We start from the raw sequence: 27,959 nt of genomic DNA, 5'->3' as shown, positions 1-27,959 counted from the left end.
ACTGACTCTGCAGTGTCCTCAGAGAACCTCAGAGTAAAGGAGACGACAGATATTGTGCAAGTCACACAATGGAATGCAATGATATTAGGGTCCAGGAAATTCTGAATCCAGCGAGGGCAGGGAATATGAGGATCTACTTTCATGGAGAAAATAGAGGGAGGTCTCCCTGAAGAGTAGATATTTGAACAGCAATCTAAAGAGAAAAGAGAGCAAACAGTCAGTGTGATGTGGGGATGTCCCAGGGTGAGCCCCTATTCATTTGCTCAACTCAGGTCTCCCCCCAAAGCTTTGGACTTTAAAACCCTGATCTTCCTTGATACTTCCACAGATTCCTAAAGAAAACTCAAAACTTGCTATGTACAAAATAAGTCGCTGGATTCTCTTTCCATGAAAACCCCACTATTCAAATGCACCAAGGGCAATGACACTTGGGATTGCCCTTTCCAACTCTTCTCAAATCCAATCCATCAGCACATCCTGTTGGCTCTTCCTCCAACACACTTCATACCTGTCTCTTTTCTCCTACATGCCTCTATCCCTGCCCACACCCTGCACCTCTCATTTAGGTTGCTATGAGTGCATCCTGTTGGTCTCCTTTGTCCATCTCAGAGAAGTCAGAATCACCTTTTAAAATGTCAATCAGTTCATAAGACATCTCTAACTATAATATCTCATAGGCCTTTACACACCTATTAGAATGGCCAAAATCCAAAATACTGACAGCCCTCAATGCTGTAGAGAAAGAGAACAACAGGAGCTCCCATCTGGTGCTGGGGGAGATGCAAAATGGTGCAGCCACTTTGGAAAACAGTTTGGTGGTTTTCTGCAAAACTAAATATACTCTTCCCAAACAATCCAGCAATCACACTCTTGGGTATTAATCCAAATAAGATGAAAACTTAAGACCATGCTAAAACCTGTGCTTGAATATTTACAGCACCTTTATCTATAATTGCCACAATTATGGAAGGATGCGATGTCTTACATTAGGTGAATGGATGCTTAATAAACTGTGGTACATCCATACAATGGAATATTATTCAGTGATATAAATGAGCTTGAAACTATAAAAAGACATGGAGGAAACTCAAACTATATCGTTAAGTGAAAGAAGCCAATCTGAAAATGCTACATAATGTATGAATCCAACTGTATGACACTGTGGAAATGGCAAAACAGTAAAGAGATCAGTGATTGCCAGACCCTGGGGGTAAGGAGAGACCAATGCATAGGTTAAGCACAGGAGATTTCTAGGAAATTTTTAGCATATTAGAAACTATTCTTCATGATACTGAAATGATAGATATATGTCATTGTACATTTTCCAAACCCATAGACTGTATAACACAGAATGAACCCTAATGTAAACAATAGAATTTAGTTAATAATGCATTAATATTAGCTCATCAATAGTAATAAATGTGCCACATTTAGTAATAATAATAATAATAATAGAGAAAGTTGTGTGTATGATGGGGTAAAGGAAAATATGAGAGCTCTCTGCACTCATTTTTTCTGTAAATCTTAAACTGCTCTAAAAATAGTATATTAAAGGAAAAGATCTCTTCATAGACTTCCTGTCATGCCCGGAATGAAATCTGAAGCTCTCGTCATGGCTACAAATGCTGAATCATTTGATCTCTCACCGACCACTTATCTCCTTGAGGTTCCAGCTATACAACTGACCTTACTTCTCACCCAGGACATCGGCCAGACCTTTCCCTCTCTCAGCACCTTGCATGCTGACTCTGCTATGGACTTGATGTTTGTGTCCCCCTCCCAAATTCATATGTTGAAACCTAATTCCCAGTGTGATGATATGAAGAGATGGGGTCTTTGGAAGGTGATTGAATCATGAGTGTGAAACCCATGAATGGAATCCGTGCCTTTGTAAGAAGAGACATGAGAAAACCTGCTTCTCTTTGTATCTGCACCCTATCAGGATACACGAGAAGGAAGCCATCTGAAACCCAAGAAGAGGGCCTCACCAGAGCCTAACCATGCTGGCACCCTGATCTCGGACTCCAACCTCCAGACTGTGAATAATAAATGTTTATTGTGTAAGCCACCCAGTCTGGGATATTTTTGTTATAGCAGCACAAGCTGGCTAAGACTGACTCTTTCAATTCATCAGCTCTCAACTCCAGCATCTTCTCCAAGAAGCTTCTCTGTCTCAAATCATGTGACCACACACCCACTGTACCACACAGCACAGACAGTCTGAGGGACTCTGTTTCATCTGTATACCTCTTTACTCACCCCTTCCTTAAAAAGTAAGATCCAGGAAGGTGGAAACTTGTCCATCTTCCTCTAGAGAAGAAGTAAACATGAGGAGGACTTTGTGGAGATACTGTGTAGAAATTCAGATAAAGAAATGAGCATGTGGTGGAAGTGTTCTAGGAATTCTGCTCTGTGGAAATAAGATACTTTAGTGGGATGATAAAAGTGAGGTGGCAATAAAATCTTTGATGTGGAGTCATCTAGAGAAACATGGCTGGACATTGTCCCTCTTTGTTTTCTAATTAATAATTGGAAGTCTATTTCAAGAGTTTGTCAGAATTAATATCCAATATTTGAATTTGATAGAAAGTAAATTTACTTAAATTTAAAAATCAAATTTTATTAATTTTTGACAATAAAAACACAAATTTTATTCAAACAAAATACAAATTGAAGCTCCTACGTGCTTCCCTAGTCTGAAAACTGCTGTCTGGAACCAGGAGTTCTGAGATCAAGCAGTCCCTACCCTCTTGTAGATTGTAATCTCTTGGAGAAATAAATGGGAAGTGCGGAGTTCTAGTTGGTTTACTCTCTCAAGAGAAACCTGTTTAATTTATGTTCCCCTGACAACCCTGACTACAGGCAAATGTGTGGTGCTGATAAAATGTGTCTGCAGTGACCATTCCTGCTCAGGCTGGCTGCCTCTCATCAGAGTGCTCCAACCAAAAAAATTAAGGCCTGGGCCACAAGCACTAGCTCTGGCTGAGCGGCAGCACACGCGACGGGCTAGACATGGGATATCAACTGAAACCGACTACATGCTTTGCGAGTGGCCGTGCTCGTGATGCCCCTGAACACCATTTTCTTTGGCATCATATATCCAGTCTTCAGCATGTTGGTAGATTCTGTTTAAAGTGGCCTGAAGCCTAGGACTCATAGAGGACAGTTGTATGACCACTTTGAGGAGCTGCACCAAACCCCTTCTCCATCTTCACTGTGCATTCTGCTCTCTGAGGCCATTACTACCTCAGATGACATTGGGTCAACAGTCAATTCATCATTGTAATCCAGCCCTTTTGGGGGGATACATATAAAAGTGGCTCTCTTCATGCCTTCAACATCCCATCAAGCAGTGGTCAAGAGAGCTGGGGATCAAAGTGATTATGGGACCTCATTGTGCCTGCATGTCTCTGACTCTGTCAACATGCCATTGACACATGAGCTAAGGTTGGTTCTTAGGGAACTCTTCGAAGTTAAAGGTTAACTTCAGTCTGAGGAAGCACTAAAAGAGAACCTCACAGGTCAGTGACTTCTGAGGAGAGATGTCTAGAGGCTGATGGATGCTTCTGGAGTAAAGACCTCTGTTGGTAGGGAGCTCCCAGCTGTGGTCACATGCTCTACCCCCTTGCAGACTACTTGTCTTTACAGAGGAGGAAGTTCAGCTCACAGGCTCCAGGAGCTTACTGGGTTCACCCAGAAAGAAAGAAACTGTCAAGTGTATGCTGATTTGATGGGTTCTCCAACCCATTTAATTATTTATAATTAATTATTTTTAAAGTAAAATAAAAAGGTATTTTAGGGCTGGTGGATCTGCTTACAGAAGAAAATGATTGTTCCCAGGTAAAATCACTTTAGACAGCAAGGCTTGTCACTTGTGCCAACTTGTGCTTCTTTGATACCAGTCATGAGAAACCAAGAGTAAGATGGAGAGAAAAAGACTCTGAAAATGTGGAAATGTGGATTGGAGACAAAGAGACAACTGTCTTAATATGTGAGTCACCCATTACTGGAGAGACTTGCCATGGGGGCAGGTAAAAATGTTTTCAAGCAACAATTTCAAAGTAGATGTGAAGTTTGTGTGTAAAATGGGGGTGGAGAGAGAAGGAGAGATGGTGAGAGAGATTTTGAGAGCAGAGAGAGACAGATTGACAGAGACAGAAGGAGAGAGGAGGGGAGAGGGAGAGAGAGATGGGACAGGGGTAGGAGGGCTGGGACAAAGGGGCAGTAAGTAACTGGGGCCCCTGACGCTCATCCCAACATCGTGACTTCTCGGTGGAAACACCTGACAGCTTGTGTAGTCCAGCAACCATGTGTAGCTTTGTGTTCAGATGACATCACACTCTCTGACTGATTCCCAACACAGGAAACAGAGCCTCCACTGCTAGACCCTAAGGGGCACACCCTGCAAGAGGGGCACTGGCACCTCATCACACATGTCATCACTGAGGATCATGTTTCATCGTCAGCAGGTCAGAAGACACTCCATCTCCATTGAAAGGCACTGGGATTTAGCAGGGGTGTGGGGAACCCCTGGCTATTGTCAGGGAACTCCAGGTTTCTCAGGAGCCCCTACACTCCAGAGACAATCCATCCTGTGGCCACCTCATGGCCACATGAACTTTCATAATACCGAAAAGCAGCTCTTTAGTGCAAACACTCTTGCTTGCTGCCTGTTGATGCTTGCTGCTCCCAAGCAAAAACATTACTAAATCCAAGTGAAGGTGTGCAACATAAAGGGCTCAATTGTTCTCCGGCCCGCCGACAGAACACACATTGTCTCCGAGCGTGCATGGGCCTGGCAAGTGCTCACACCGCCCGGCCATCTAACCATCAACTCAGCAGTGGCGGTGAGTCACCAAAGCCATGGAGGCCTCGTGACCCAGCCAGTGTTCTTACGATCTGTGCTGGGCACTCCCCCTTATTAAGATTGAACACCTTTATCTGGGGGGTGGTAATTGCTACACATGCTCACAAGTGATTTACTGTTGCTGATGGCAATGTTCACTCAGAGAGTTTGCCAAAGGGCGTCGGCAGTTTAGATATGAACATAAAGATGATAAACGAGGCACTCTCCCCACCAAGTTGTTACCAGTGTTGATCAGTTCCCCTTGTTTCATTCTGTGCAGAGTAGGAGGTGCGCCATCGCCCCAAGTGATCCGCACATTCCTGTCTGGTGAGCAGGCACTCGAGGTGTTCTTAGACAGGTACATGATGCCAGGCAGTAATCTGGGGGCGATTTACAAAGACCTGGGCTCAGATTTCAAAGAGTAATGCAGACACCCACGCCCAGCATGCTTTGCATTGCTTATGTTTGTGGGGGCAGATAATTCAACATTTTCTCCTCTTAATAAGTGTCTCCCATTTTTAACTTGTCCTGAGCAAATGAAGCACCTGCTATTGTCTTGAAAGGATAACCCTTCTCTTTTCTTTATCAGTGAGCCTCAAGCACTGTTTATAGACTGGACCTGCTTACAGACGGCTTGACAGAGCAAGCCAGGTGTACTGGGGCTACAGACGGCAAGGACAGAGGTTGGAGCTGTCATACATGGGCAAGATTGAAACCCTAAAGAAAACACAGCTCCCTATGGCAGAATTGCCTAGTGACTTACTTTCAAAAAGGCCTTTCCACCCAACATGAGGCTTTGAGGCAAACAAGCTGAACATGAGCTAATGACACCCTGTTTGCTTATCTAATGATATTAATAAGTCTCTATTCCATTTGCTCTAAATATGATTGCCTAAGCCTGTCCTGACTACCCTGCAGGATGGCTCAAAGGAGAATTGAACCATTTAAACCTAGGAGTGGTTGTAGGAGAGACTTGAATTTTATATTTGGAAGTAAATGTAAATATCCCCTCCCAACCCACTGGTGTTAAGCATAAGGAAACTGAGACCCAGTGATGTTCAGCATCTATTCTAGGGTCAGCCAATGAGTAAATGACAGAACCAGGGAGCAATGACTGCAAGCAAATGGCACATACCATTTTCCTTTCTTTCTTTCTTTTTTTTTCCAGTGACAGGAATAGCCTTCTTAAGTGTGGAGTGATGATGACTTACATTTCCATCCATATTCATCCCTTTGCCTCCAGGATACAGGTAAGATTCTTCCTCTGCATTTGCCAGTGACAAAACTGAGACTTGGAGTAGGGAGTGGCTCACTGGAGGTATGTCATCTGTTGAGAAGGGTCAGTCCTCAGACCCAGGTTTCAGGACACACTTGAAGAGGTTACCCTGCTTCTAAGGAAATATTACTTCTATTTTAATAGGGTATCTGGGATTTGTCTGAGTCAGGGATGGTAAGACATACAGACACAGAATGGCTGTCATGAGGAAGATGGTTTTATACCCACAGATTCTTACAAACAGCAGGTACAGTGAGCCACGTGGGGTCACCCAGTGAATCACCAAGTTGGTCATGAGTCAGAGGGAGTGAGGGTGAACTGTGGGCAAGATTCTTCATTGTGCTCCCAGGGGAGGGAACAGAGGGAGCAGAGCAAACAGGCATTTAATTGGCTAGGGCGAGCAATTTCAGGGGCTTGGGGCACAGGGTGGATCTGCTTGTCTTCTCCCTGCCCTGGAGTGACTAGAGCAGTGGGACAGGGGTCTGGACTTCTGAGCTCAAAGACAATGGCTGTGGTATGAGCTCTGGATTGGTTGGTTTGCATGTGAAAGCTGTGCGCACTGGCAAGTTGTTGGCTGTCTGTAGGAGTTAGCTGGTTCTCCAGGGTTAGCAAGGCCCCAAGATGTTGAAGCATCAAATACATACACTAGAAAATGTGGTTATTACAACTTCTGTTATCTCAGGGTGTCCCTGAGGATCTAGCCAGTGTTTTAAACTCAGGGAGTGAGTTAAGAATTCCCACTTTCATACAGCAGAGTTGCAGCCTCTGCTGTGCTTTTATCAACAAGATCCCGGCCCACAGTGCTCTCCCAGGCCATGGAGGCTGCCACTGCTGTTCTTAGTTCTCATTTAGATCTGGAGCTTCTGAGTGCTTGTCACAGGGGAGAAATCAGCCATCAGGGGGATGATGTGTGGTAAAGCCGGATTAAGGCCTCCAGAGCTGGAGCAGGTTAATGGAACTGCAAACAGATATTCAGACCCTGACAAAGGGAGGGAAAAGTGAGACAAGTCCTAGGAAAGCAAGGTGTGAAGAAAAAGGCCTATGAAAAGCTCATATCTAAGTGGTGAAAAGTCATTTGTTTTCTAAACAAAACCCTGCTAACCCACTTGATCCATCACAAAGCGCCAGCAATGCAAACTAGAACTGGAAAAAGGAACTCAAATATGCAGGGATCCTTCTGGCCTCATTGCACCAAGGGACAATGAGTGAGTGTGGTGAGTGTGGGAGACATTAATGTAAAGATTCAGTGGGAAGTAGACTTGTCCAGACCCCACAGAGGCAAACCCACGATTATGGAACTCAGGGCAAATGTGTCCCAAATAAATGATGAAAGTTCTGAAGTCTACATCTTCCAAAGGGATATGAGGGACCACTTGTCCTCTGTTTCTCTCTTCTGGAATGAAGAAAGCCTTTGTTTTTCTAGAAATTACCACAGACAAGCAATCACTAAGATGTGTGCTACACTAAATTTCTCATCATTTCTGAATTTGCAAAGGAAAGTAGAACAGAATTTTCTCCCACACAGCAAATCCACGGCACTAAACCCGAATTCCTTTTTTGTTGCTACAAAACAAACTACCACAGACTTCGCAGCTTAAAAACCCCCCATTTATTCTCTCTCAGGTTCTATGGGTCAGGAGTCTGGGCACAGCTGAACCCTGGGCCTTGCCACACTGAAATCCAGGTATCCAGTCTGTGTTCTTACAGGAAGCTCAACTAGCAAGACTTGCTTCCACGTTCCTCAGGTGTTTGCAGAATTCAAGCGCTTGTGTTTGTAAGAATGAGGGCCTCACATCCAATGCCACCTTCCCCATAAACAGTTCAGATGAGGCTGTTTGCTTCTCCCAGGCCAGCAGGAGACTGTTTCTCTTTCTTCAGAAAGACCCAGTTTCTCTCCTAGGGTTTTATCTGATTGAGTCAGGCACACCAAAGATAGTTCCACTTTTAATTAACTCAAAAATTAATTAATCAGGACCTTAATTATAGGTGCAAAATCCCTTCATTTTTGCCATATGTTGCAGGCTGAATTGTGCCCCTTCAAATTTCATCTGTTGAAGTCTTAACCCCCAGTACCTCAGATTGTGACTGTATTCAGAGATAAGTCTTATAACGGGTAATTAAAGTAAAATGAAGTCAGAGGGGTGAGCCTGAGTCCACCATGACTGATGTCCTCATAAGAAAAAGAGATTAAGACACAGTCAGGCACAGAGAAAAGACTATGAGAAAAGACACAGGAGAGAGATCTCAGGAGAAACCAATCTGGTAACTAATTGGTTGACACCTTGATCCAGCCTTCTGAACTGTGAGGAAATAAATGTCTGTTGTTTAAGTCACCCAGTTTGTGGTACTTTTGCAAACTAATAAACAATATAAGGTGACTTAATCGTGGGAGTGAAATACCATCACGTAGGTTCTAACTATACCAGGGGCGGGGATTGTTTTGGGCACAAAGAGCAGGAAGTGCAAATCTCAGAGCCCATGTTGAAGCCCCTGCCTCGCCATCCCTGTGCCTGTGGGCTGTGACATTTGGACACACCCAACCTGTTTCTTTGAAATGTCTACCCTTGTTGACCAAAAGTTTCTTCTCTCCCTTCCCTCTTCCAGCTCTATAGAAAATTGGCCATCAGCTTCTTGCCCTCCTACATCATGTGCAGATGTATGTCAGGGTCATAGACTGTGACCAATCACCATTCAAGGCAGAGATGCCAACAAAGTTCTAAAAATGCATCCCCATGTTGGAAACAAATGCCTCTGGTGAGTGCAGGGGTGAAACAATGGCACTCACTGCTTGAAGAGCAAAGCCCAGTGTCTGAGGGGTTTTATAGGTTGAAAACTAAGGTGTCCAATGATTAAGCAACACTTTGCAAGGTGATGTAATCAGGTGCAAAGGCTGGAAAAGAGAAGCTAAAATTTCCATAGCAGTGTGGCTCACATACGGGAGCAGTAGGCACTGTCCCCAGCAAGCATCTGCTCAATGAGTGTGCCAGGAGGTTCAGAGCACTGTGCCTTTCCCCAGGATATACACCAGTGAGTGAGGCTCTCCATGCACATGGGAAAGCGTGGGGTACCCACAACCACAGCTCTAACCACAACACTCAAGGACACCCCCTGTAACAACCAGATGTTATCCAAGGGACATTAACCACATAAACACCAGAGGCTGTGTCTGTGGACCTGCAGGTCATTAAAGCAATGAGGGAGATAAAGCCTGTCCTGGAGAAATGACAAGGACTAACTACTCTACTACCCTTCCTGGCACCATGGGGACCCTCAGATGCCCCAAGATCAGAGAGTTACATGGGTGGGTGATATGCAGCAGAGAAAAGTATTATCCTTGTTCCGTAGTTGTCTCACAAAAAACAGTGCTCTCTGTGGTTCATTTGCCTTCAGGCATCTACTTTAAGTCCCCTAAGCAGCTGATCCATTCTAAGGCCCAGGGTCAAGGGCTTCTCCAAGGATAACTCTCTCTTTGGTTTGCAGCCAGCACTCAAACCACTGAGCTATGCTAGCCAGGAAGGATAGCTCTTTCTACTTCCATAGGGTGATGATGGCTTCAAAGCATCAGCATCTAGACAACGGCCATTAAGAGGACACCATGGCCAATAGAGACCATCAGTGTGAGCCCCCAAAATGAACTGGGGGCAGGGAGCAGGCACTGCTTACCTGTGGAGCGCTCAACTGCAAGAGTCGGCGGATCTCTGCACAGCCAGTTCCACTCCTGGGTCTTGCTGCTGAAGCTTACCGTGCCAGGCTCTAGCCAGGACCTTCCTGTCAGCAGAGCTGATGTGAACAGATCGATGTCTGGCCTTCCCCTTGACACTCTAAGACAGCACCGTACTCCAAGGAAATCCAAGGCTCAATGCAGACGGGTGAGTTATCGCTGCTGTGGGACCCTCTTTCAAAGAGTCCTGATGACTGTGATTAAGAAACACCTCTGGTCCTGTACCATATAAATACATGGCACCAGCTGGTAGGGAAGATAAGAGTGAAGATTTATCTCCACGTGTGGGTAAAGCGCATCCACTGGGCACTTGTTCGATGTGCTCAGATACCAGGGAGATAGCAGCTCTGGAAACAGATCCCTATCTCCTCTCCCTGACTCGGAGCCCCAGCTATCAGGCATGGTTTCCCTAGTCCTCCAGTCTGGGGAAGGGCAGGGTCAGGGGCTTGGCGGCACTCTCAGGCTCAAGAGGGTGGCTGGGGACTGCAATTTCCTTACTGGAATCAAGGATGAGATTCCACAGTTCCTGCCACCAGACAAATCTTCTAAAGCACTGCCTTCCCTGAAAAAATATCCCACAGAGGGCTTCAGTGACACTCAGCAAGCATTTAAGACAACCCCTAAGCTTCTTCCTCACCCCCTTCAGTCACCAGCTATATTCTCCTCCACAGGAACTGCTGCCTGATGCTCTTAAATGCTATTTGTGTTCCCAGACACCAGCATCTGAGACCACTTCTTCCCCTGCCTGAAGAACCACTGCCCTCAATCCTGGTCACCCCAAGTCCTGGCACAGTGTCCAGATCTTCTGAGACCTTCTTCCTCATTTGTCCACCGTGGGGAGCTCCCCTGCACGGTGAGCACTTCCCTCGGTTTTGTCTCCTCACACACTGCCCTGACTTGTTATTTCCCTGAGCGTTTACTTACCTCTATCTCCTCATCAAAAGTGGAAATACTCACTTGAGTTATAAACAGTGTATAATGTACCCTATTTGTACACTTCGTTTACACCCCTTCACAATGCTTGCTGTATTTCTAACCATAGCGGTTGGTTAATAGATATCTACAGAATCAGTGCAGTTTTGATAAGAATCAAAAATCTGTCACCCTGTTGGTTGACTCCATTTCTTGACAGGACCCTAAACACCAAAGAAGGTGCCTCAATCCACCACCGGGAATTAGGTTAGGAGGAGGCAGCCTTCAGAGACTTAAAGTATTTCAGCAGAGTCCCAAACAGTTCCCATTGATAGAGGACACTGGGCAGGTCAGAGATTGTATTCACTGCAAATTATTTCTAACAGATACACAGATATATGCAAGAAACTGAAGTGATAGTAAAAGATATGGCTATTGAAAAGAAATACTTTGTGTAGAAATTTGGAGCATCCTCCTGGATGTATTCCAGACATTTTCCACTTATTTGTCTCTCACACTGTGCCCTTTGCTGAAGAATAATAGATGGGTCCCAAGGACTGGCATGGCTTCCTAAAATAGCACCCCCAAAGGGTCTTGAATGGGAGGCTCACCCTGACCTAACCAGAACAGTGCTTGTTTACACTTCTAACTGCCCCTCTGTGCCATTTGTCCCATGTCAGAATGGGGCCTATGAACAGAGGACCACACTGTCGCCTGCAAGATGGAAGGACTAGGGATGGCTCTGTAGTATCATCCCTATGTGTAGAAGCATGTATGACACTTCATGCCTCATCAGGACATGGTGGTCATCTTGGTCAGACCCCACTTTCTTTGGGGACTTCACAAAACTTCATGGAATGACTTGTGCCCCACCTCCCCATGCACTGGAATGACCACTCAACTCACAGTTAACTCAGAATTCTAAAAACATGGTATGGGGTCCAAAGATCAAAGAGTCTTTGGGCAGACCTAAGTTTAAATCTCTACTTTCCTATTTGCTGCTTGTGATAACTGGGACAAGCTGCTTAGCCTCTCTGAGCCCCAGTTTCTTGACACAGTAGATATATTGATTCAAACCCTAGCTGTTGAGAAAAGAAAATAAAACGAAGTATGTACGACAGCCCAATTCCTGGCCTATAAGGCACTGACTAAATGAAAAAATGGTAAATCACTCTTTCTTTTCTGACCACCCCAGCTTCAAAAAGTTAACTAGTTTTTTGTTTTGTGTTCTATTCAAAACTGCTCCCTTAATGGTTGATATCAGCAAATAGTTGAAAATATAATAATTCAGTTTAAAGTGAAAATGACTGATATCTCATATCTCATACACATACCTCTCCATGCCTAGTCTAAATCCTGCCTCTCTGTGTGATCTTGACGTTTGGGTGCATACCACATAGACCAAAGTTTCCTGGATACGACAGGGATCTCTGTCTCAGTTCATATCTAGAGGTCAGTTGAGATAGTGAGTTGATGAGATTTCTCTAAACCTCACCTTTTGAGTGTACTCACTACACATCACCTAATATTGAAAAACATGTTGGCTGATAGAGTAGATTTTCAGTCTCAAGGCAATCCCAAGTCTTTATCCAAAAAGAGTCCTCCTCCTCCTAGTTTCTTATTGCCTTGGGGGGGTCTGTCTGCTGCCCCTCTTTTCCTAGAAGGTCCTAATAAATTAACCCTGTACTTGAGACAAACCATAATATCTTTGTTTTGTCAAAACCAGTAAGACTAAGAAGTCCCTGTGAGGAGACCCCTGCCCATGGTGGCATCAGAAATGGCCTCGGGTAAGAACTGTGGTCTCTCTGTGTAACCCAACATCCCACCCAAGCATGCCCCCTCTATCCCTTTATGTGTACTAGAGGAGGCTGTGTGGTCTTGGTAGTTTGTCCTTCCTCCACCCTAGTAGACAGCAAAATAAAGAACATGTACCACATCACAGTGTGGCCCCCAGAGTGAACATGCTTCATCCAGGGGCTGTTTTCCTCAATTTCTAGTAGTTTTCAGTTTTACCACATCGTTCTCCAGTTCTATTTTCCATCAGGTATCTTCTGGTGCATTCTTGGAAAACCAAGGTTTCTGTCCATGGCAAATTTCAATATCACCACAGTTAGCTCTGGTGACACCTCTCCATTCTGTGTTCTTCTCCAGAAATGAAACTACCTAAGGTAGAAGGTCAAGTCACACAGAAAGACATGGTCATGTGCTGGAGGTATTTATGGGTGTTGTGTTGCACAGAGAGAATCCATGGAATATGGAGATTGAGACCTTTCCTGTACCATTTTCTGTTATCTCATTATGTCTTTAACACCAAACTTCATGAATCAGAGCTCTTCTATTGTGATGAGATAATCATGACAGAGGGCAACGTCTCCTGCTGTCGTAGTCGTCAGCACCCATTGGCCACATGTAATGCACTTCCTCAACACAACAAAGAGGAGGCTGACATTTCTTCGTGACAGCTGAACAATCTAGTTGACAAAGCAGCCCGACAATAAAGAAAGCAAGCTGCAGGTAGGGTGGTCCGCCATGGTGTCACAGTTCTTCCAGTCTGGGTGTCCTTTTCCCAAATCCCACAGGAGATGAAGAAAGCCTATGTAGAGTCCGTGGGCCTGAGGTATGGGGGCCGCTATTCTAGACAGAATAATGTGTGTTTCTCACCATTCACACACCAAGCATTAATGTTAACGTGCTCACTCATAAACCCTAACATTAATACAACCTAGGCCAAAAGACTTTTACAAAGAGTGAAAATAAAATAAAGCTGGAAAACTTCTCAGCTGCCTGAATTACAGTGAGAATCAGCTCAGTCTATTGTGACCCAGAGTACTGGGACCATTGTTGGAGATCAAAAGAAAAGAAAATGTTATTTAGCTAAATTTACAATAGACTGTGTGGTATGTCACTGAGGAATTAAACCACAGAATATTAATATGAATTCTTTATTTTCTGTAGATTCCCAGATAGTTTGAATAACTTTGTTTCTATATAAGAAATTAAAAAACATGACAACTGCCCTGAACTAAGGCAGAGATTCACTTGGCAGACAACACTGAAGGAAGGCAGCCTTTTATTTCCTGGATTGGAACTGAAATGAAGTCAGTTTGCTATTGTTTTTTTTATTTTTTCCTCAATAATTTTATTCATTTCAGGGTTTAAAATATTTCTCAGGGTGAAGAGCACTGAAGATTTTATTACCATAACTGCAATCACTGTAGCATCAAAATATGAAGAAATGTTATATTTCTAAAGGGTCAAGTTCAAGGCAGAAAATGCTAATTAGGATGGAAACTGGGCTTAACTAACTCCAATTGTAGCCAAGCTATTCTTTTCTTTTATTTCACAAATAGAAGTTGCCATCAATATAGTTTCCCTCATGCTGGTCACACCTTCATTCAGGCAGAAAGTGGCCCCATTATCTTAAATATGCACATTTAAGCTGTAATTGGGCAATCAGAGAAAGAAGGAAGTAGTTTTGCTAAGAGTCTTTACTATGTGGTTTCATATTTTAACCTTAATATTTCCTTTTATAGAAAGAATTTCATGGACACAGCAGTGTTTCTCTGAATCAATGCTCCCCAATGCTAAAGAGTGCGGTTGGGGGCAAGTTTCTTCACACACCTCCCAGTTCTCACTCTTTTTTTTTAATTACTTTATTGTTGTTCAGTTACAGTTGTCTGCATTTTCCCCCTCCACTCCCCCCACACCCCAGCCAAACCCACTGCCCTCCCTTGCTTCCAGTTCTCTCTCTTATATGCCAGGTGTCCTGGAGATTCCAAGGCTCCTTCAGGCCAGAGAGGGCTGTCCATGGTGTCCTGGCAGGGAAAGAGAAAAGGCAGTACTCATGCTGCAGACCTGGGAGCTGCAGGATGCAAGGGCTCTCGGGAGGAGCCTGGGAAGGAAGACGCCTCCGGTGAAGAGTCTGAAGCCCTTTCCTCAGTTAGTGCCCTCTATTTAGCACCAGCATTTGGCTGGGATCATGTCCCCCCAGAAGACATGTTTGAGTCCTAACCCCTGGGACCTGTGAAGGAGACCTTATCTGGAAAACAGGCCTTTGCAGGTGTAATAATTAAGATGAAATCATGTGCGTCCTGATCCAATGACTGCTGTCCTTATAAAGAGAAAAACAGAGACACAGAGGACACAGAGGAAGAAGTAAGTCCATGTGATGACGGAGCGGAGTTGGCAGTGATGCAGTTACAGGTCAGGGGATGGCTCAAAAAGCTGAGGGCCCCAGAGCCTCTTGCAGAGCCCAAGTCCCCTCCTGGTAGCCTCCATGCATGAGGAGGGATCCCGCAGATGCGGATCGTGGGCAGCATGTACCATCAGTTCCTAAAACAACAGTGATGTATCACAGACAAAATGAATTTGGTGTCCAAGTCCACAATCCCTCATATTGGAATGTACTTGTGTGGGAAACATGGTGCTTTTTTTTTAAGTGGTGCTTGTCAATTTTTTTCTCTGCCAGGACTGGCCTCTTAACTTTGGAAATAATAATTTAGCTTTTCTCAAATGTGTCACAATTTATTTTCCTCACATTTTAAAAAGGAAATAGGTGCAGTGTTGGGCAGACAGCTTCCCCAGGGCACTAACTCACACCAACAAGGGAGGGAAGGACATCAGTTCATTCTCTTGTGTGGGGATCCTGGTAACACACTCAGCTCACTCAGACAGCTGTGGCATCATCCATGGAGGGAACAGAGCCAGGACCTCCAGGCATTCTGGGGCTTCCATCTGCTTGAGTTTCATCTGAGGATTTATATTTTATGGACCCCAGTGTCTCTGCACTGAGTGCCACCTCCCTGCCTCTGCAGGGACTTGAAAGGTCCAGGGAGCAGGCAGGGTCCTTTCAGCAGCCTCAGGTCAGCAGGGATACTAGGGGGGCAGCTGGGGGTCAGGATGCTCCAGTCGGGGACAGGGGCAGTGGGCCAGCATATTGTCCCAGAGGGAGCCTTTCTCAGGTCCATCCATCTTCATTCCTGTAATTAGGTTCTCCCACTTGCAAAGACAGTGTTGCTATGACACACATTGGCAAATCAAGGCAAATTTGAGGCCTGGTCATTAAAGTGGTAGGTCTATTGTTCCTGGTGGTGTAACTGGTGATCAAGGAGGCAATAAAACGGCCAGCAGTTAAAGGCCTGCACATTGAAAGGGGCCTGCTTCCAGGCGGGCAGCCCTGTGAGGCTGTAACTTCACCCTCCTGTGAACCAGAGTTTATGGAAAGGCCTGGTGACATGCCTCTTGTTTAACCTCCAGGAGGAGGCAAGCAAAAAAAACAGGGGGGGGGGTGAGTAAAACTAAAGAGAATTAATGAGCCTTCACATATTGTCCTATTTCTTTTGTTATTAAGAAAAAATCTGGGTGAAACAAAGAAGTGACAGGAGAGTGTCTGGAGCAGCAAACATTAAAATCAGGTCGTAAATTCCACAAAACATTAACTTCATTACACGGCCATCGCTGCGTAATTGGCAGAAGGGATGATCCGGCCTTCTCATCACTGACTGGTTGTGCAGGAATCAGCACTTGTGCTTCTGGCAAAGGTCGTGCCCAAGAACAGTCTGAGTTCACATAAAGTGGGGAGAGAGCACCTTCCTTCACCAGCATGTCCAGACTTCAATGCCCCTTCTTACCCTGGAGTTTCAGACTTGGGCCATGAGCCCTAGAATTGGGGGGGACTGGGGAACCTACATAGGTGTGGACCTCACCACTGCCACACTTTCTGGAAACACAACCAGAGGACATAGACCCACTGCTTCAGGGAATAACCAGAGGCTTGATGTTCGCCTGCAGGTTTGTTTAGGGAAAAAGTGTCTCTTAGAATACAGCACACTGCACCTTGTCCCACAGACTTTGGCTCTGTGGACTTTGCACCTTTACTCACCCTGGCGTGCATCCCAAGGGTGGTCCAGAGGCCAGACCCCAGGGAACCCAATGCGATGTTCCTCCATGGGGACATGGGCCAGCTGAGGCACAGAGGTTTAGCCAAAACCAACCCAAAGGGAAACAAAATGAAAACACACACACGCAAAGAAGAAACAGGTCCATAGTGACCCCCAGAGCAGCAAATGAAGAAAATTTAAAAAAAAAACATGACTAAGATTCTCAAAGAGGGAAAATTCTAAAATATCTAGAATAAGAAAATTCATAGAAACAGAAAGTAGATTAGAGATCAGCGAGGGCTGGGAAGGGGAGGAATCGGGTGTTGGTATTTAGTGAGTACATACATTCAGTTTGGGAAGATAGAAGTTCTGGAGACACATGGTGGTGACGGTAGCACAACAATGTGAACATACTTGATACCACAGGACTCTACATTTAAAAATGATTAAGATAATAAATCTCACATTATATAATTTTAACACAACTTTTTAATTCTCAAAGAGGAATAATGAAAAGAAGCCACGATAAAATCACATGACACTACCAAAATGTAAGTTTGATTCACTCAAAGAGAACCGTTTTTACAGCATAAGAATTCAATAACGTTGGCCTTCACTTTTAGAACTCACCTGTGGCCAGTGTTGTGACGGCAGCAGCTAACTCTGATGGACTCTGAGATATGCCCAGTGTTTGACCCATACTGCTTTCCAGTCACAATATCCCTGTGAAGGAGGTGCAGTTACTACTCCCATTTGCAGATGAAGAAATGAGGCTGTGTGGGGTAAGTGAGTGCACTGATTCCTCCTCATCAGCTGTGACATTGAAATTGGTATCCAGGTCATTCTGGCATTAATGCCTTAACTCAAAATAGCACATTCACATTCATTGTAATAATAATAATTCACAGTGATGGAGCTTTGCCCTTCTTTAAAGAGTTTTTATAAATATTTGCCTGATCCGAGCAGAGAAGTGTAATAACCTAAACCAACGCACAAGGAAAGACAAAAGTGAGCTGAGTGGGCAAAGTGAGAGAGAGTGGTGTTTGGGACCACAGGACCCAGACCCATGACAACAGCATGGTGCACGGGTGCCACGGGACCTCGGGCAGCTCTGCCCAAAGGAGAGAGCAGCAGCCAGACGCCATCTCCAGGCCCGTCACACAGCTGGGCACTCGCAGATGCATGTCGTGTAGTCCCTTTTGGGCACAGATGCAGTTGTTGTCATTTTGTGACGCAAAATGAACAAATCTTGGTTCTCAAACAGTTTGGTTCTCAACCAAACTGTTCACAGACAAATTGTCAAACAAAACATCGGTTCTAGATTCTTGACCCAACAACCCTTTCATGCTGATACCTGTGTGATCGGTCGTCCATCTCGCAGGCAACAAACAAAAAGAAATTCAGTTTCAAACAAATCACTCCTCCAACAGTTTTCCAGAACCAATTAAATTCGATGACCGAGGTTCTACTCACTCATTCATGAGCAGAAGGCTACCTACAGTGCAAACTGAGAAGAGACTGCAGGTGTTTTGACCCCTGTAACTGTTGTCTCCATCAGCACAGGTCTACACTCTAGGACCAAACCACTGGTCAGAAACTTCTAGGGCCAGAGGTCCTAAAGCTGTGTGATGAGTCGTTTGGGGTGAATGGGACTGCATCAGAGTCCTGGGGCTGCTGTGACAAATTACTACAGACTGGCAGGGGAGGGTGGCAGCACTTAACACACCAGAAATTTATGTTTTACAGTTCTGGAAGACAGAAGTCAAAAATCAAGGTGTCAACAGGTCCACACTCCCTCTGAAGTCTCCAGCAGAGGTATCCTTCCTTTCTTCTTTTTGCTTTTGGTGGCACCAGGCACTCCTTGGGTGTGGCCACATCACTCCAACCTCTGCCTCTGTGGTCACACTCTCTCCTCATCTTCTCGTGGCCTCCTCTGGGGTCTGTATAAATTTTTTTCAAAATGCTGTTTGGGAGATCACATTTTGCACCTCACCCTTTGGGGTCTGGTGGGAACTGAAGTTAGTTACAGATCTAGAATCAAAGAGAGGTGGTAGGCAAAGGATCTGGGAAAATTGGAAGGATCTTTCAGGGCTACAACCTCAGGGGAAGACATTATATTACAGTTTCCTAGGCAATCAAGGGGTATCTCCCAGATAGGGATGAATGGTTGCTTCTACAGGCAAAGACATCTCATCAGAATTAGAAGTTCAGTGTCCCCAGTTTTTCCAGAGTCTTCTCCTATACCCCCATTCCAATTTTCAGGATCCCTTTCCTCCTCTATCAACACCCTCACTTTCAACACCCTATAAGATTGAAAATTCAAATTGTGTGGTAATTCAGCCATTCACAGAGTGAAACTCTAAATTTGGTTTTCAGAAATCTCAGCACTACAGATGAAAAAGGTAAAGATTTCTGTCAGAGAAAGAATAAACTCTCAGATAGTTTATGCAGAGCTGAGATTATCCTTTATTTCTCTCATTTTCCCCACCTATTTTGATGCAACCAGTCAATCCCATTGTACCCCTTAGAATAAAGTATTATATAATATAATTTATGCAGTCATTAAGAACATTGTCCATTAGAAGTTCAATTACCAGTATTCAAAGGTGATGTTTTGCGTGTCCCTATTGCCACATCACACCATGGCTAGGAGTGACCACTTTACTACTAGAAACAGCTTCATTAGTGCTTTGAAATCTAATCAAATGGGGATCCAATTCCAGAAAATCCAGAACTGCATCAGAAAGCTCATCCTTAGGATTTGGTTCCTTTAGAACTACTCCCAGAACCAACATTGGCATCATTTGGGACTTCAGCAGAGAAACAGAAACAGTAACCCATATATAGATGTAGATAAAGATTAGGGTGCAGATGTAGACATAAACATATATGTCGCCATGAGTGGGACATAGATGTAGATGAAGGTGTAGTTGTCAATACAGATGTAGACATAGTTTTAGAAGAACATGTAGGTGTAGAATAGATGTAGATGAAGATGTGTAGGTAGATATAAATACAGATAGTTATTGTAAAAATAGGCTCACACTATTGTGAGGGTTGATGAGGCCAGTCTGAAATCTGTAGGGCAGGTCAGCTAGCTGAAAACTCTAAGGTTGGAACTGATGCTGCTGTCCACAGGTGGAATTTCTTTATCTTCCTCAAGGAAACCTATTTCCACTCTTAAGACCTTTCAACTGATTAGGTCAGGCTTACTCAGAGTATTAAGATAACCTACTTAATGTCAATTGATTGTAAATGTTTATCACATTTACTAAATACAGCTATAGGAGTGTCTCCTTAAGTAGTGGGATACTATAACCTGGTCCAGTTGACAAAACTGACCATGGCAGGGACTGATTCAAGTGTTACACTCATCAGACAACTGTGTCTTCCATACATCCTCATCCTGAAGAAACCAGAACCTGGAGTCTCTTTTGGATGATCTTATGCTCACTTCTGCACACCACACCCACATGGACACACACACATACATGGAGCACACATATGTGAATAGACTAGCCCTCTTTCCCCTCCCTCTAAATACACAGGACCTTCTCTCTGTCTATTAAATTTTTTTAACTTTTTAGTACATCCCGGTCAAGACTCTTATTTTTTTTTAAGAAGTATCCCTAATAATGTGTTGCTTGACCTTTTGATTACCACCTTGTTTGATATCTATGGCCATCACTGTTTGAAACCTTATTTGAAGATATACTTTCTCCCTTAGATCCTCAGGGCTTTGCCAGTCCCATCCAGGTGGGGTGAGGAGTTGGCACTACCTGTATCATTGGTGAGATAGTAAAGACCAAAGAAAATTGGACAGGGAAGTAAATTTTGTACTCTTATAGCCAGTGTAGGCTTTTGAAACTCAAGAAAACAGTTTTGAGAAAATAAAGGGATTTTCATTGCAAGAAAACATAGGCACAAACAGGTGGTGGAAAATAGAAGACAGAGTAAAAATCCCAAGGGTGTGAAAAGCAGAATCCAAGGAGAATCTAGAAAGTTCCTGATGGGTCTTCTGAGTAAGGGGTCTATGTTCTGTCTTTCTAGACCAAGCTCCACAGGAAGGACAATTGGAATAGAAAATGTCAAAGAGGTCAGGGCCTCCAAGAATGGGCAATATCTGTGCCCCCATCTGCTGTTGGCTCTCCGCATCCCCTCTGTGCATGTCCTGGAGCCTCAGCATGAAGATGACTGCCTCACACACCTGGGCCAAGAGTGATGTGTGCATTTGTGTGGGGGCAGCCAAGCAGCATCTCCCTGTGCCCTCCTTGGCTCCATGAAGCAATCCACCTGAGGCCAGAGGCCATGAAGGACAAGTGAGCATCCGGGGAGAGAACTGCCCACACCTAGAAAAATGCATGGGTCTTCTTAAATTTAAAAGCTCGATCCATCCACTCTGAGACACTGTTGGCACACTTAGATGAGAGAAGATGAAACCAGACAATCACTGAAAGTTACCTTGCATTAATGGGGTCAATTTTCTGCACCCCTGGAGAAAGAGAAAGAGGAGAACACATCAGGTTTTCAAAGATCAGGTTGTTTTATGGTCTGCATATGAGTTGAGATTCTCACCACCTAAATTCTCTCCAGTCCTTGTATACAGTTTAAGTGCAACTGTTTGTCTATTTTTTTACTCAACAAATATTAATTGATCACCTACTATATACATACAAGACACTGTTCTAGGCCCCAGGGATAGATCAGTGAAAAAGACAGATATAAGTTCTTGCATAGAGGAAAAAAGAAAAAGAAGTCAAGCAGGACAGGTCTTGAGACTTAATGTATCCTTGCTTTTTTCTTTTTTTTAAATTATAAATTTCAAAATCCTTGAGATCAGACACTTTAAAAATGCCTTTGCATTTCTTCAGTTCCAACCATTGGTGGTGGACATTATACTTTATGCAGGTTATTTGTATTTTTACTAAATGATTTTTAAATGAATGAACAAATTAATCAGTGACTTAGCTTTATTGGGTGAGAAAAAGTACATTTATGAAAATGAGCAAAGCAATCAGTGTGAACAGACTGCAGCCTGTGGCCGTGTCCCATGTGAGGACTGGGTGGCGATAAAACCCTCTGCAGGTCGCCCGGTTGCTTATTTTACCCACTGATTGTTTTACTTTAAATCCGCTGATTGCTTTCCAAATGATGTTTTTCAAGTGGTGTTTTTTATTCCACCAGAATTCTTTTTAACTTTATGTGGATAGACAGTTCATTTACTTTCTAAAACAAGCTAGTCCAGGGTCATAACTCACATCAACCCTCAGTCTTGCTTTAGTGCATAAAACCTCCCAGAATGGGGCTCTCACCTTGACTGCCATAATTCTGCGGGAGGGTGCTCACAGCCCACACTGCAGCCCTACAGGTGTCCTTGCCGCTTCTAGACTTGGCAGAATGGGAAATAACTAAAAATGCATAGGATTATTCCCAGTCTGAAGCATCCTTGGCATTTTGCTAATTAATTAAAGTAGCTATCATTAATTGGCAACTGTATAATTTTGCAGAAGAAATATGAGAAGAAACACAGTTATGCCCCTTAATCGTTTCTGAAGCAGAAATGTTAATCTGGGTGGGTGTCTAGTTCAAGTTATGTTCCAAATGGTCCAGTGTTGGCAGAGCAGTCTTTTTTTTTCTGAATTGAAGTAATCTCAAGAATGCGAGCACCTAGGACACTGCCAAATTAAAGCATTAGTGACAATCGGGCTAAGGCTTAAGATGTTCAAGTATGTAAGGGCTAGCTGGTAAATGAGGCCAGATGTGTGCCTATCTTGCTAGTTGTAATTTTTCTTCCTTATTTGGGTCTGGGAGTTCTCATAGGCAGAGGCCAGGAGCTCTGTTTCCATGTATTTGCAGGTGATCCAGGAGGGGACCAGCATCATGCAGGACCCTGGATCTCGGGGCTGGGCACAGCTGTGCCTGACACTGATCAAAAATACCTGAGCCACTTTACATGGTCTCCTTTCCAGCCAATCAGATAGGTTGTGTGTGTGTGGGGGGGAAATCCAAGGTGACACATAACAAAGAGGACTTTCTTTTTCAGGCCTACCTCGTAGGTCTCTAACTTACCTGAAAATGAGGGTTTCAGACTTCTAAGTTAGCTCTTTCATTTAGACTTTCCCCACAGAAGGCCATTTGCATTCAGGTCTGCGTGGTAATGTACCATTGCCTTAAACAATCAAATTGTGTGAGTTGACCTCAGAGATCCTCATCTCAGATGTTCATTATACTTCTGAGTTAGAATTTCCTAAAGTGTTTGTTATAGTAGGTGTGTCTCTTGATGGGTATTACACACATATTGAAGATAAACTAAGAAGGATGCAATAAGAAATGTAATACTTCTCTAAATGATCAAGGGCACTTGATTGGTTTTACTTATTGAATTAATATTTTATTGTTACATTAAACTATACTATGAAGGATACATTTATATTTTATAATATCAATACATTATTTGCAGTTCATATTTTAATGTACATATATTTAATATAAACACAATGTACAGAGAGTATATAAATGTAATATAAATTTATAATATAAAATATACCTTACTCTTGTGGCTCTTAGGATTCACTATATGGAATCACAAAAGTTCCCACATAGTAACAGCGATCCTGAGAAAGAAAAACAAAATTGGAGGAATCACACTACCTAATATCAAACTATACTTCAAGTCCATAGCACTCAAAAGAGCCTGGTACTGGCCTAAAAACAAGCACACAAATCAATGGAATAGAATACAGAACCCAGAAATGAAACTTTGTAGTCGATTAATATTTGACAGAGAAAGAAAGCTCACACAATGGGCTACAGATAGTTTATTCAATAAATGGTGTTGGGAAAATTGCATAGATATGTGCAGAAAAATGAAACTAGACTATCTTATTACACCACACAAAAGAATACATACAAAATGGATCAAAAACTTCAATGTTAGGCCCCAAATCATAAAAATCCTAGAAGAAAACATAGGTAGCAAAATCTTGGATATTGCTCATAGAAATTTTTTATTGGATATATCTCCCCAGGCAAAGGAAACAAAAGAAAAAATAAACAAATGGGACTATATCAAACCAAAAAGTTTTTGCACAGCAAAAGAAATCATCAACAAAATAAAAAGACAACCCACAGAATGGGAGAACATATTCATCAATACATCTGATAAGGGGTTAATATCCAAAATTTACAAGGAACTTACAAAACTCAACACCAAAAAAACAAGCAACACAATTAAAAAAGGAGCAAAGGAACTGAATAGACACTTCTCCAAAGAAGATATACAGATGGCCAATAGATATATGAAAAGAAGTCACTAGTCATCAGAGGAATGCAAATTAAAACCACAATGAGATAAATCAACAAACAAGTGCTGGCAAAGATGTGGAGAAAGGGGAACCCTTTTGCACTGTTGGTGACAATGCAGATTGGTGCAGCCACTGTGGAAAGCAGTGTGGAGATACCTAAAAACATTAAAAATAGATCTGCCTTTTGACTCAGCTATCCCACTTCTGGGAATATATCTGAAGGAACCCAAAACACTAATTTGAAAGAATATAAGCACCCCTATGTTCATTGCAGCGTTATTTACAATTGCCAAGATATGGAAGCAGTCAGGTGTCTATCCATAAATGAGTGGATAAAACACCTATGGGATATTTACACAATGGAATACTACTTAGCTATAAAAAAGAAGTAAGTTTTACCTTTTGTAACAGTATGGATGGACCTGGAAAACATTATGCTAAGTGAAATAAGCCAGTCAGAGAAAGACAAGTACCATATGATTTCACTCATATGTACTATCTAATGAACACACTGAACTAACAAGGGAAATGGGGACAGACTCATAGATGGAGAGCAGGATGACAGCTAGTGGGGGCTGGGATGTGGGGGTGGAGGGATCAAAAAAAGGAAAAAGGACTCATGGACATGGACAACAGTGTGGTGATTGTTGGGAGGAGGAGGGTGTAAGAAGACTAAATGGTAATAGAAAAAACACAAAAATAAAACATAAAATATACCTCACATTTTTTAAATTATTAAATTTCGTATAAAAGTAAGAAAATATATAGGCATTTGACTAATTTCTAAAAATTCTTATTGGGCATATTTCTTTTCTTAAGAGATGTGCTCTCACACAGAATCCCATATCTTGTTTCTCCCAGTGCTGGAAACCCAAGAGGCGGAGTGGCGTTTAGAAGAATTATTGGAAAGAAGACATTCCCTGAATTTCTTAAATTTCCTGGGATTGATTTTTAGTCCTGTTTTGACTGTAAAAGAAAGCATCATCAGTGGTTAAGCAACTGGAGTCCATTGAAGGTGTAACTTAAAAAATACAATGAGGACTAAAAGATAAGAACTGACACGAGACCGAGGTGGGGTGTGATGAACAGCTCAGATACCAGGCCCAGAATGCGAGGTGACTTCCACAGACCTTGACAGAAGAGGACCTTCACCATCTTGCCCATGATGTAACTATCCAGGAGGGGGTGAGATTGAAGTTAATGGTTCCTCAGAACCTGAAGTTAACATCTATTTATTATGAGCTGGTCCTCTTTTCATATCCATCAATGTCCAGAGATAAAATGAAGCTTGGAAACAGCCCTGTTACTCACTTTGTAGGCTATATGTAAAACAAGAGGGAAATTCACATAAGTATGGTATTAAAAATGAAGTTGGGCTGTGAATAGACAGGCATGTGCCATTAGAAAACATGGATCCCCTTAATTCCACTGAGAATAATATTCTTTTCCTCACTGTTCATGCTGATTTCTGCCGAAACAAAACAGACTTATAGGCAGACCACCACTGAGAAATAAATGTTATGTGAAATACTTCAGAACATCAGAACAGTACAATCTTGATTTGTCTATTTTTGTCCTTTTTTGTATATGAGAAAGTGAATCAAATCTGACCGCAAAAGAATTTCTCTAAAGGGAAATTTACTTTTTCTTGTGAAATCATTTAAAATTCTGAAACTGCAGCCAAAAGTAAACTGGAGAATTTATTTCAAAACTTTGGTGAGGTGTGAAAGTGTTAATGATTCTTGGGGTACTAGGATTAAAAAGAAAAATATAGTAAACTTTCTTTTTTCAAAAATTATTTTCTGGAGTACTATCTCTCCCCAGGCTCTTCCTTTCTGGTCTCAGCATGTGTGTGTGCATCTGTGAGAGAGTGTGCAAGTATACATTGACCATGTTTATATGTTACAGACATGGAGTCCTTCAATTCAGATTATTCTACAATTGTTTCCAACAATGGTATGTTTACTAGATTTCCATTCATTCAACAAACATTTATTGACAAAACAGCTTATATTGTTGCAGAATGCCAGTATTAAAACCTCCAGCAAGGGGTCCTTCCTCTACCATGTTGTTTTCACACTTTCCCCCAAATGTCAAATTGTCTTTTGAAATGGTGTGGATACCTTCAATCTACTGCCATGCAAATAAAAGTATAACAGCAGGAGTTCTGAGAGTACTAGTGACACTGAACCTGAATTCACACACCATTGTGGAAGTTCAGACTTTTTAGGCATGAGTTTTCATTGATTCTGGTTAAGATACATTGATTTAACTTAATCCATTGATTTTGGTTAAGATTTCATTGATTCAGGCCAAGGGGGATAGTTGTCCCTGGGGGGACACTTACAAAGTATTGAGTGTTTTTCTGTGCATGGTGTGATTTGGGGGATTTCTGCACTTTTCTGCCAGAGCATGGGTCAGATTAAAACTCCTAGGAAATCCTGCCTGGGTGTCCTTCAAGGTCTTGCCAATCAATAGCAGATCCTTAAGGATCACACATTCTCATGTGGTCTATTCTTCACTGGGAACTCAGTCACATCTTACCTCCGTGAGCCCAAGGTAGAATGTATGACACAGATTTTTGTTCACAACTCTTTTATACTCTGAGTTCCATATGGCTGGTGGAGGATGTGTTTCTGTGCTTGGATAAAGTCATGGGACCATCTAGGTTTGTGTCTCTGTGGCCTCTGCTCCAGAGTCCTCCCATGGTTTAGACCTGCTGCACTGGCCAGGTCTGTTCCAGGTGGCTCTGGGTGCAGAGGGCTGGGGAACTGGTGCAAGGGTTGAGCCGAGACTGGATGCTTGAACCCAAATGTGTTATGTGATGACACTCTGGCATTGCTCTAGCCAGAGTGTCATCTGCTCATTTATCTTCCTGAACTCTCTCCCCTGGGCCTACCTAAATGAGTGTCCTCTCTACCTTTTTGAAAGGAAAGACATAGATGAGAAGAGGGTTCACCTGGAAATGTTGTGATAATGCAAATCATGCCCAGTGAGGAAAAGTAGAGTGGTATGAGAGCCATTTCCCCCTTTTCAGGAATAACTATAAATAATTTCCACTGGAAAGAGATCCCAAGCCCCGCCTTTATTTTTCCTCTTCCTGACAGGCTTTTCCTCTCTTCGAATGAGTGTCACATTTTCACATGCTGTACCAGCCATTCCAGGCAGCCAGAGGTAGACAAGATGTCTCCAAGTGCTCCGAGGAAAGAGGTAAGCCCTATGCTGTAGTGCTTCTTAGTCTAGTGAAGGTTGATCCCATGCCTCTCCTGCCTCTCCTAGACTCTATACTTCCCAAGGGAAATGACTTCATATGGCTAACCCTAGGACCCTGAATGGCCTGACACATGGTGAGAGCTGGGAAGATATTAATTGAATGAATCAACAACAGAGGAGCCACCAGCCCCTCCCTTGTAGCTGCCTTTCTGGGAAACTTGACCTGGGATCAGTGCATGGAGGAAATCACAGTTCATTCACTGGACTAAGCTTGAATCTTTTGGAAGCTATACAACCTTCCTAAGCATGACAATGAACACATTCTACTTTATAATTTTAATATTTTTTGCTAACTCAAAAGTTTCTTTCTCTCTTCCCCCACATCCTGATCATAAATGGTCAGGAAAAAGAACTGGCTTCTTACACTGGCCTCAGTGAAGTAATTCCCCCCATTTCTCCATTCCTGGAGCTCTACTATCAATAAAGCCACCATGTTCCAGAAGTGATCAGAATACACCCATCCTTCAATTGAATGCTCAAATGTGTGCTGCAAAGGATGCACACTCACGATTTCTCATGAGAAGCCCTACATGCAGTTAGAGCAGTGAGCCAAGTGAGCATGGGCAGCTCCTGGGGGTGAGGGTATGAACAGTTCATCCAACTCAGAAAACTGGTAGAACCTATGAGAGCTAAGTGTGCTGGACCTTACCCAGAAATTCCACTTGTCGGTCTGAATCTGGCAGACGTGCCTACACAGATTCACAGGAGATATAGAGAGGAATGTCGATAGCAGCGTTCTTTGTAAGAG

The sequence above is a fragment of the Desmodus rotundus genome, chromosome 1 (assembly GCF_022682495.2).
Source record: "Desmodus rotundus isolate HL8 chromosome 1, HLdesRot8A.1, whole genome shotgun sequence".
NCBI classification, from domain to species: domain Eukaryota; kingdom Metazoa; phylum Chordata; class Mammalia; order Chiroptera; family Phyllostomidae; genus Desmodus; species Desmodus rotundus.
Note: the sequence above shows the minus strand (reverse complement) of the source record.